The sequence below is a fragment of the Chrysoperla carnea genome, chromosome 5 (genome assembly GCF_905475395.1).
Source record: "Chrysoperla carnea chromosome 5, inChrCarn1.1, whole genome shotgun sequence".
NCBI lineage: Eukaryota > Metazoa > Arthropoda > Insecta > Neuroptera > Chrysopidae > Chrysoperla > Chrysoperla carnea.
Window position 1 is genome coordinate 45050648 of NC_058341.1, and position 10434 is coordinate 45061081.

The 10434-nt window shown below is 27.7% G+C and overlaps 1 protein-coding gene across 2 annotated transcripts in view; it reads right to left on the reverse strand.

Annotated features, from left to right (window-relative positions):
- The window catches only part of LOC123299640, an 84503-nt gene extending 74294 nt beyond the window's left edge, over window positions 1-10209 (reverse strand). For both annotated transcript variants that reach the window (XM_044881907.1, XM_044881909.1), the window contains exon 1: window positions 10131-10209. The gene's annotated coding sequence lies outside the window, so the exon portion shown is untranslated. The remainder of the gene's footprint in view (window positions 1-10130) is intronic.
- Between the last annotated feature and the right edge of the window lie 225 nt (window positions 10210-10434).

Consider the following 10434-nt stretch of genomic DNA (forward strand, 5'->3'; position numbering starts at 1 on the left):
TTAAATAATCGGACAACCCCCCTAAAATTTTCAAAATTGATTTTGACTTAGTTCAACTTCATATAAAAAAAATCAAGCCTTTTATCCAAAATTGCCCTGGCGCTTGTACATCTTTAAAGTATTTTGATATAGCTCTTTAAAAATAAAAGTATATTAGTGATTTTCCTCCTTAAGCGCTTACTACGGTAGACATTCGCTCCCCTTTCCCCTCAAAAAAGTTGTAATTATTGGAACATTGAGTCTCTGAAATTTGATCTACTTTGAAAGAAAAATATTATTTTTCATAGAAATCGTGGGATCTGATATTCAGTTTGCATTTAAGCTGAATATTACGAAAAGAATCTACGCAGTACAAAAAATAAAATAATTCAAGGAAACCCCTTGGTAAAATCACCTGCAATAAATTTTCAATACTATATCAATTATTTATATTTACTATATGTGTTAAAAAATTTCCAGATAATTTTATTAAATCATGATAGATCGATGATTCATAGACTTATTTACATCATTAAATTTTAAACCTATACAGATACAGACAATATGTTATTATATAGACGGCGATTGTATAAATTATTGTGCAATTAATAATTATAATTATTCCAAACAAAAAATATCTATGATACCATAATTAAATTTTTGGTTATTATTTGACTCATAAAAGATTCCCGATTGAGTATACCTGATATAATTTTTACATAAAATTCCATGAATTGTTATTTAATTTAACAATTTTTGTTGATTTAATATCTTCAAAAACTTTTCCTAAACGTGCTAGAAAACGAAAAAAAAAGCCATAAACGAAGTAGTTCTCAATAAAGTCACTTTCTTGAGGAAAGTTTAATTAAAACCCTAAAAGAAAAATTCAATTAGCATTCATTACCAAATTTAACCTTTCAAACAGATCTTCTTTCGTTCCACGCTATTACGCAAACGCCAAGAGCAAAATTTCAACCTTTGTTTACATTATGTTTTTCAGCCACATATGTTTACGTTGTGAAAATACATCAATCCATATGACAGAATGGTATGTTAAATTTACATATTTATTAAATTTTCTGGATAGATACTATCACTTATAAAATATCCCTTCTCTACCCTTATGAATTTGAATAAAACTTTACAATAATATACCTCATATATCAGAAAAACACAAGAACAGTCATTTGAATATATATTTTTTTTAAAAAATATTTGTCGTTGACATTTCTCTGCACCATCTATGAACATCATTTTAAAGCTAAATTAAAGATTTCTGTAAAAATGGTGAACGAGATACAATTTGTGGCCATATGTTCTGTGAATTATGACTATTTTACATTAAAAAAAGAAATTGAAAATTGTACATACATTTTACCTGTGTAAAACGATCTCTGTCCCTATTTCCAGTGGTATGTAGAAGGGATAAGTGAGAGCAAGAGAGATAGAGGCTATAAGGCGGTGATCATTACTTTTATGTCCAGCGAAGCGGGTGTGTATCAAGCTAGTATCATAATAATAACTGTCACATTTTACTTATCTACAGTGTTGCCAAATTTCAATTCCCAAGCCCACTAGACACACGATAAAAAACCACTAGTTACCAGAAGATTTTTCGAGAGACCCTTTCAGACTTTTAATAATTAGCATAAATTTTTTGCTCACTAACGGAAGGATAAAACCACTAGTTTTAGTGGTAAAATCATTGAGTTGGCAACACTGTACATAATTTCTAATATGGCGATTGAAAACTACGAAGATAGTCGAAGCATAACGAAGCCACCCGAATAACGAATTTTTTAAACCAACTTTACTGAAGTGATGAGAAAAACTCTCACAGCTGATAATAAACTTTTTTTATTGCTTTATAGGTATTTTGAGTTAAAAAAAATTATTCCTGTAAAGCAATAAATTTTGTGAAGGTAAAAAATTAAAAATCGCTTTACGCAAGGATTAAATTGTTATCACAATTGGAGGACATTTTACATATGAAAATAATAATAGACCTGTTAACTGTTAAATTAAAATTATTAAACAATAAATTCCAAACGTCAAAATGTTTCAAAAACGATTAATGGAATTTAGTTACCGTTTATAATAAAACAAATTACTGTATTTGCAACGTGTTGCTACATGTACATACAGTGCAAAGTTCAATTTTAATAAATTATCTACGTTGAAAAGAAATGCTCCAAACCAATCCCATTAGACTGGTTTTGTAAATGAATGACAACCTTAGTTTAAACAATGGTATATTAAATAAAACCGCAGAATGAATAATGAATTAAAAAACTTTTCATACAAGAGATGTATATCGCGTGTTCCAAAATAATGAGCAATATTTCCTTATTAATAGTACTATTACACATATTTTGTAGGTGGAAAGTTGTTTTGGTTTGGCGATTAAAATCGTTCTAAAATTAATTGTTTCTGTGGAATTGAGTATGATAAACAATAGACTTTCAACAAACTTTATTACCATATCTACAAGTTTCAGCTTTAAAGGCGGATAAAGCAATTCGAATACTTTACGTTCACCCGTGCAATGTAATTGCAATGCATCTTGTTTGCAATAAGCATACAAAAATTGAGTTGGTTTGTCAAGTTTCTTCTTTTGTCAGTTAGAATTAGTTTGGCAAGCCTTGCTGCTTAAAATACTTCTTTCAGGGTAAAATGTTGGATTCAACTAATGTTTAGCACGCCTTTTATAGAATATCCTGCGAAATCTCATCAAACGCGTGCGTCACTTTTAAACCATGTATATATGAAATATATCAAGGTATACTAAGTTTAGTCCCAAGTTTATAGCACTTAAAAATATTGATGCTACCAACAAAATTTTGGTTAACGTGTTTATAAAATCGCCGAAAGAGTCCATTTCCGATTGTCAGTCTGTCCATCTGTCAACACGATAACCCAAAAACGAAAAGAGATATCAATAGAACAGAAGTTTAAATGTAAAAAAATAAAAAACTTTTGTTTGAAACATTTTTTCGTAAATATCACTGTTTACTCGTGAAGGCACAAATTAAGACAAAACTTAAGTGTCTTAAGGTAACTTGAGCATTTTATCGTTAACATTACTGTTTATCCGTGAAAGCGCATATTAAGTTAGAACAAGTATGTATACATGTATTATATCGTATCAGGTATACATCTTTTGTTTATTATTATCTACACTTAGGAAATGAGAAGAAATATATTCTTATTACTTTGTGTGGGAGAGTGGCTATCTTTTTTTACTTACATGACGTAAAAAAGCAAGCGATTGCATAATCAAAACTGTCTATACATGATATTTCAACAATCAAACTCAGTCAATTGTTTGTTTTCACTTGTTTTTACAGTGAATTACAGTAATATTGCGCCAGTAGACGAAGACCTAAGAAATTGTTTGAAATGTTGGGCTTGATTTTTATAGGATATTAAAATTTTTAGCGCCACATTGACAAAAATTTAACCAGTACCTCATTCGATAAATTCAGCCAAAACCAACAGATAGCGAACAACAATCGACAGGTATCAATAGAGATGAGATGTTTCTGAAACTATCTTCCGAATTACTATTTGATTTTGATAGTCTTTTGTAACATCGTTTATCAACAAAGAAACCTATTCCTCCATTTAAATAGGTGCTTATCACATGATCATATATAAAGAAGTGTATTGAAACAAAGATGAATCAATACTCATATATAAGAAATTGTTTAATTATGACTAATTTTATATAATTATTTGAATAGCTTACTCATTAGAATAATAATCTTATACAAGAATTATTAGAGAATAAGATTATAATTGGAATCAGTTCAAATGTCAATCATTTATAATTATTTATACATTTAATTTTTAAATGGTAATCTTACTAGTTTTTTTTTTTTTTTTTTATTATTATTAAATAAACACTTTATCTTATATTCAAAAAGTTAAATAAAAATATAAAAATATTATATTTATAATAACAATCTGAATTACTATTGGTTTTAAAGACATTAATAATTATTTTTATAACTAGTTTTTATTTTTACGTGTGCACTCAACCATGTGAAATACATTTAAGACTGGGTGACCAAAAGTGGCTACAGTAAAATATGTTCAAAGTTTTATCATCGACTATGCAAAGGTAATGTCAAGCTTGACAATGGAATCGTTGGTCCAGCCTTACTTTATCAGCCCTTGGTCAAGGCTAGAAAGTCAAGCCTTGTTGTATTAAACTTTGTCCAAGCCTAATAAAGCAAGTGTTAGTTTATCAACTTTTGCCCAAGGACAACGCCAGATCTTCCTGTGTGGGGGTCCATTATTTTCATAAATTGGCTTAACTCCTCCCGCTGTGGCATCCTTCTCCTGCAGACTTTTCTTTTTCTCTTTTGACCTTTCACCGGAGTGAAACTCTACTTCCTCGTAAACCGGTTGCAGCAAGTACATAAACTGGTTCAAGCCCCACTTGTGATAAAACCATAAATTAAATATACACGACTTATATATAAATCTAAAAACTGATAAGTACTCGTAAACTTCTCAGGCATTTATAACAAATATCAGATTATATATAAGGCTGATTATAAAAGTGATCGATTCTTGTGAAACCTAAATATGATACCATAAAAAACGTGAAAATAAGATTTATCCTTAACCTGGGTTGGCCCGAAAATCGTACTTGTGTTAATATCTAATATGTTAATACAAGACTAAGCCTTGGTTCAATGCTCAACAATTTACATTCAGGCTTAAATCATTTCAGATAGTGAACCTACTCTTAAAATTTTCGGAAACATTTGGGGGTTTGAAAAAGGGAGCAATATGTTAAGAAGATATTTTCACCACACACATTTACGTCAAACATAAAGCATTATATTAAGTTCAAGACATTTTAATACCTTGACGACCTTTCAATAATTTTATAATGCAACTACCTTGAAATTTTTTTTTATATACTTAAATAAAATATGAATGATTCAAAATTTCTTCGGTTTTAACTGCAAATCAAACTTCCCTATAAGTTTCAACATAAAACCCAAGAATTCCCAAGGGTCAACAAGTTAAAAATCCAAAATATATATAAATAATAAAAACAGGTTATTTATAAAGTGATTCATACGAGTAATTCACAAGTATTCCTCTGTTAGGAATAAAACTAGAATTTATTACTGGTAAATCCAAAGCTATTTTTTTAAACGCGGTTCAAATAAAAATCCATTATTAGTTTCCTTATATTTATTATGATATATTCATCCGGAAAGTAGGAGTAAAAATTTAATATTGTCTTAACATTTAAAGGTTTCCATAATGTATCTGGTAATTTACCCAAAAGTAACGAAAATTCAGTTGATTTGATAATTAGACAAATATTTTCTATAAACTGTCTGAACTTGATTCGAAAAGTCGTTCTTTATATAGGATTTTGGACGTTATGACAAAAAATATGCACCCAATTAAAAAGGAACCCGATTTTTGAAATTTTTGGGTCTAAATTACCTTGTGTAGAATTTTATTGGAATCAGAGACAGAAAAATTTTCCCGATTTTCGCAAATTTTTAAGGAGCCTACTAGAAAAAATCTAAAAAAAATTCAAACAAGTTTTATAAAACTCGGTATCTACATAGGGTAATTTTACAAAAATGGCGTTCATTTTACGATTGGACGAAATTTTTTTTATGATATCACCCGAAATAAAATATTTTGAAGATATTTTCGGCGTTATCTTCAGAAATACTCACCTAGTTATGAAATTAACTGAAATTTTGTCTTTTTTTTAGTTAAATTCTTGACTCAGAAATCAGGTTATAGTAAGGTAATTAAAACCCAAGAAATATTTATTGTTAACTTTTTTAAGACTTTTAAGAACTCGATCAATCAGAGTATTCATTAATTTTAACAAAATTGGATATTATTACGAAATATGATATCTCAGTCGTTCACATTGCTTAAAAATATCCAATTTTCCCGATTTGTATCTACCTCTGATTTACGTTATGAAGAATTTATTGGTCTATTTTCAAGAATTACACCCACCAAGACATGTTATTATTTTCTATGAAGTCGTTAATATGAAGTTGTTATGTAAAGAGAAAAGTATTTTCGAATATAATACCTACTCTTTTAAAATTCAAATCAAACATAAATGAAATATGATATTTTTATATAAAATGTATATTTTGTGTTATTATTTTTACCATATAATAAGAAGAAGAAAGTGGGAAAGGTTGTTCATGCTTTTTATTATCAAAAAATTTTCATATTAAATTACATTTTCCTTGTGATTCATCATTATCTCAAATATTATTTTTAAACTTTTTTATAAATTTCCATATAATTCCTACTTCAACGGAATTTAAACGATCCTTATATAAACAATAGATATACATAGAAAACGATTCGGGTTTATAAAATATACAGAAGAGTATCACGAGTATGACAGAGTACATGAGTTAAGCAATGCATCTAAGTTAGAGGTAGAGTCAACAGAAACATAAACCTTATTAAACACAGCCTACTACAAATTAACAAATAGGGCAAATTCTTAAAATTTTGTCTAGCGCCAGAGATGGTTAGAGATATCGAAAAAAATTATTAGAAAATTTTTATACTCATATACCGAAATTCATGACAAAATTCGCATTTTTAATTTTTCATTATTTTGGTCTTTACTCAAAATTATTACAAGTTTATTTTATAGCTATGGAATGTAAAAACAGGAAAAATTGATAATTTAATAGTGATATGTATTCAAATATTTCAATAAGCTTGTAATAATTTTGAGTGCAGATGAAAAAAATTAAAAATGCGAATTTTGTCATAAAAAATATTCTAGACAAATTTTTCAAATAATTTTTTTTCGATATCTCTAGCCATCTCTGGCGCTAGGTAAAATTTTAGGTTCAGGTTTCGATTAAATATCTTAAAAAATGTGACCCATCGCCCCTGTATGACTGTGCCAATTTTCAAATCGATATTCTTATAAATGACGAAAGTATGCGGGTGTCTTTATCTTAAATGCGACACACTGTATATGTTCCTTTAAAATTAATCACATAAAGTGTATTAAAAATAAAATTATGTACGCAAGCTCATTTTATTATTAACAGCATAGGTAATTTTATTATTCAATGACGATATTAAAACTATTTGATAAAAAAATAATAATAATTTACAACTAACATTCATACAACAAAATAATGAAATATATTAAATAAATAATTACGTAATAATTAAATTATTTAATTCAGCAAAAATTGTATGTGTGTGAGTGTGTTTGTACAAAACAACACATTTTAAAAGTCAAGTCACTCACAAATCCACAATACGAACAAATTTTTAAACTTTCTAAAATTGTTTTACTTAAAGGTGTTGGTTTTTATAAGCACACGTGTATATGTTACAGTTAAAATTAATAATATTATTAATAATAATAACTAGTAATTACTGGATAAATGGTCATTCATGACGTTGCGTGTAGAAGAGAGCTAGCACCAGATGTAACAGATTCAATACAAACCTTGTTTAATTAATGAACTTGTTATTAATCGCAAACATATTTAGTTATAAATGTTTGATTTGTGGTGGCGCTTATTTTGGTTCTGCGTTGAGCAAATTAATAGTTGATAATCGGGAATTTCTTTAAATTCAACCCAAAAGTTATGATACTTTTAAGAACTACAAAGCGCCTAAAATGAAATTAAGTTAGCGTAACCATTTTTGAATGGAGGGCGTTTATTTTAGAACATCACTATTTTTAAAGATGGTACTCCAAGGCATTATCATTAGGGTCAGCCACTCTTTGTGACCCTATTACACCTCTTATTGTAGAAATGTTGTTAGAAATGGCAAAATTAGACCAAAGCCTGTGAGAAGCAAAAAAATGAGAAATCGCTTCGTTGGAAATAAGACAACAGCAAAATACTCCTAGCCCTGATTAAGATGTCAATTTATTTTACCAAATGAATTTGTGTAACAAAGACAAACACATACACGTAACAACAACTTATACTACGGAACACTGTTTGTGCACGTAAAACTTTAACTTGTATACCCTGTATATATGAAATATATAATCAAGGTATGCTAATTTTAGTCCCAAGTTTGTAAACACTAAGTATTGATGCTACCAACAAAATTTTGGTATATGTGTTCATAATTCACTTAACTAGTTTATTTCCGTTTGCCCATCTATCTGTCTGTCCATCATCACGATAACTCAAAAACGAAGCTATATCAGTTATAGTTATATTGTAAATAAGCCAGATAGGTCAATTGCATCTTATATCCGGAGGACCCATTTTGTAAACCGTTAGAGATAGAACCAAAGTTTAAATGTAAAAAATGTAAAAAATGTTCCTTATAAAAGAACTAACAACTTTTGTTTGAAACATTTGTGTTATAGTTATAATTATATGATACAATTATTCACATTTACCGTGACATATATACGTATACAAAACAATCCACGTATTTTGGTGTCTATTTATTTTAAACTAATGACTATTCATTCAATTTGTTATTAATTTATTAAATTATTTAATTAATTTTTGGTTATATTATTTCACCTGCCTTCGTATGTCCGACACAAACAAGTTTTTTTTTTTTGTTTAAATTAAGCATTTGGGAATTTCTTCACAAAAAAAAATTTATTTTAATTCAATTAGTAATTCAACGGTTTTTAATTAATTTAATAGAATTTTGTTATTAATTAAACGAATTCAATATATGATTAATAAATATGCGAAATGACTTCTGAGTTACATATAAGTCTCAAGCATAAATTATTTCGGAATGTCAAAGGATATTAAAGTCAAAATAAGTGTTAATGACCTCCAGTACTAAAACATAACCTTATAGGCATCTTAACAATGAATAAATGATCCTAAAGTGTATTTAAATATGAAATATTATGTAAATTTTTTAATTCGAAGTAATAAATACCTAAATATTTTCCTGCTCAATAATGCGGTACTTCTAACCCCGAAATGTCAGAGAATTCGATCCCCTAAAAAATGTATATATTTCTGTACATCAGATATTGGTGTATGAAATCGCAACCCAAAATTTGTGGACTTAAAACACATAAAAATTCTACAAAATATTTTTCACCATAAATGTAATCCTTTAAAATATGTAAACAAACTTAAGTTAACAAAATAAATGTATTCCTGGTCCATTTTCCAGGCAAACTAAATATACAAACTTAATTTCTAACTCAATAAATACTATTATATTTGAAACTTGTAAATGCTTCCCAATAAAGCGCTAACAAAATCGACGTCTACTCTGGGCATTCATAGCTCTGACCCCCCCCCCTCTCCTCTCTTTAGTTCCAACACTGAGGAAAGTCTACGCCTTCTCCAAATATTAAGTGTAAATGAAATCAATGCTTCAAGAACAAATATAACTTTAAATTTTGAAAATAAAACGTTTACCGTTATTCCCACGCAAATTTTCTTATTAATATGCGCAAAATATTGAAAATTTTTTATTGAATCATTTTTAGGTGAAAAAATTATTATTTCATAAGGAAAAAATATTATTCAAAGAAGCGGTTTTAATATTTTTAGATCCATTTATTATCAAAAATAAAAAAATATGTGTATAGATGAAATGTAAACAATAAATTAGTAAATTAAATCGATTCAATTTCAACTCAATTCTGAAATCCTTCGAAAAAACTATAAATAAAACAGCAATATTCAACATAAATCCACCACGGATAAAAACATTTTCAATATAAACATCCATATGGAAAAAATATACTTCAATAAATCCCATTTAAAAAATCATTATTGAAGATTAAATATAAACGAAACAGATACAACAGTTGCTATCGCAGGTAGTGAACATCGAAGTATTCATAAAAGGGGGTACTTTAACACAACAATAGAGTTTTGTTTTGAAACACGATCAAGTCATATTTTAAACACAAATCAAAGGTCATACACATGCAACTAAAAATACCTTCTTCATTATAATACACACAAGGTGTTTTTAAACAGAGCACAAAAAAAAAATTAATTGCAAAATTTATTATTTATTTACATATTTTTTATTTGTAAATAAATATTAAATCCACGTGTGTTACTCCCTCTGAAATTATATTTTGTAACCAAAAGCTATGTACAAAAAAAAAACACAAAAGCTAATAAGAAATATAGAGCACATACCTTGTAAAAAGTATGTAAGGAAATGCCACTATACACACTGATTTAAATTAAAAAACAAAAAATTTAAAGCGCACAAAACAAATTTGTTAACGTTTTTCTTAAAAAAATCTCTCATTTTTCATTTGGCACACTGTATATTAATATAGTAGTATATCAATTGTAATATCACTTTTGTCGTCATAATTTAAACTGATAAAAAGATTATTAAAAAAAAAACAGTAAATAACACAATTAACAAATTTTAAATAAGAAAAAAAACTTATTAGACAATATTGGCACTGCACAAAAAAATGAAAAAACAATA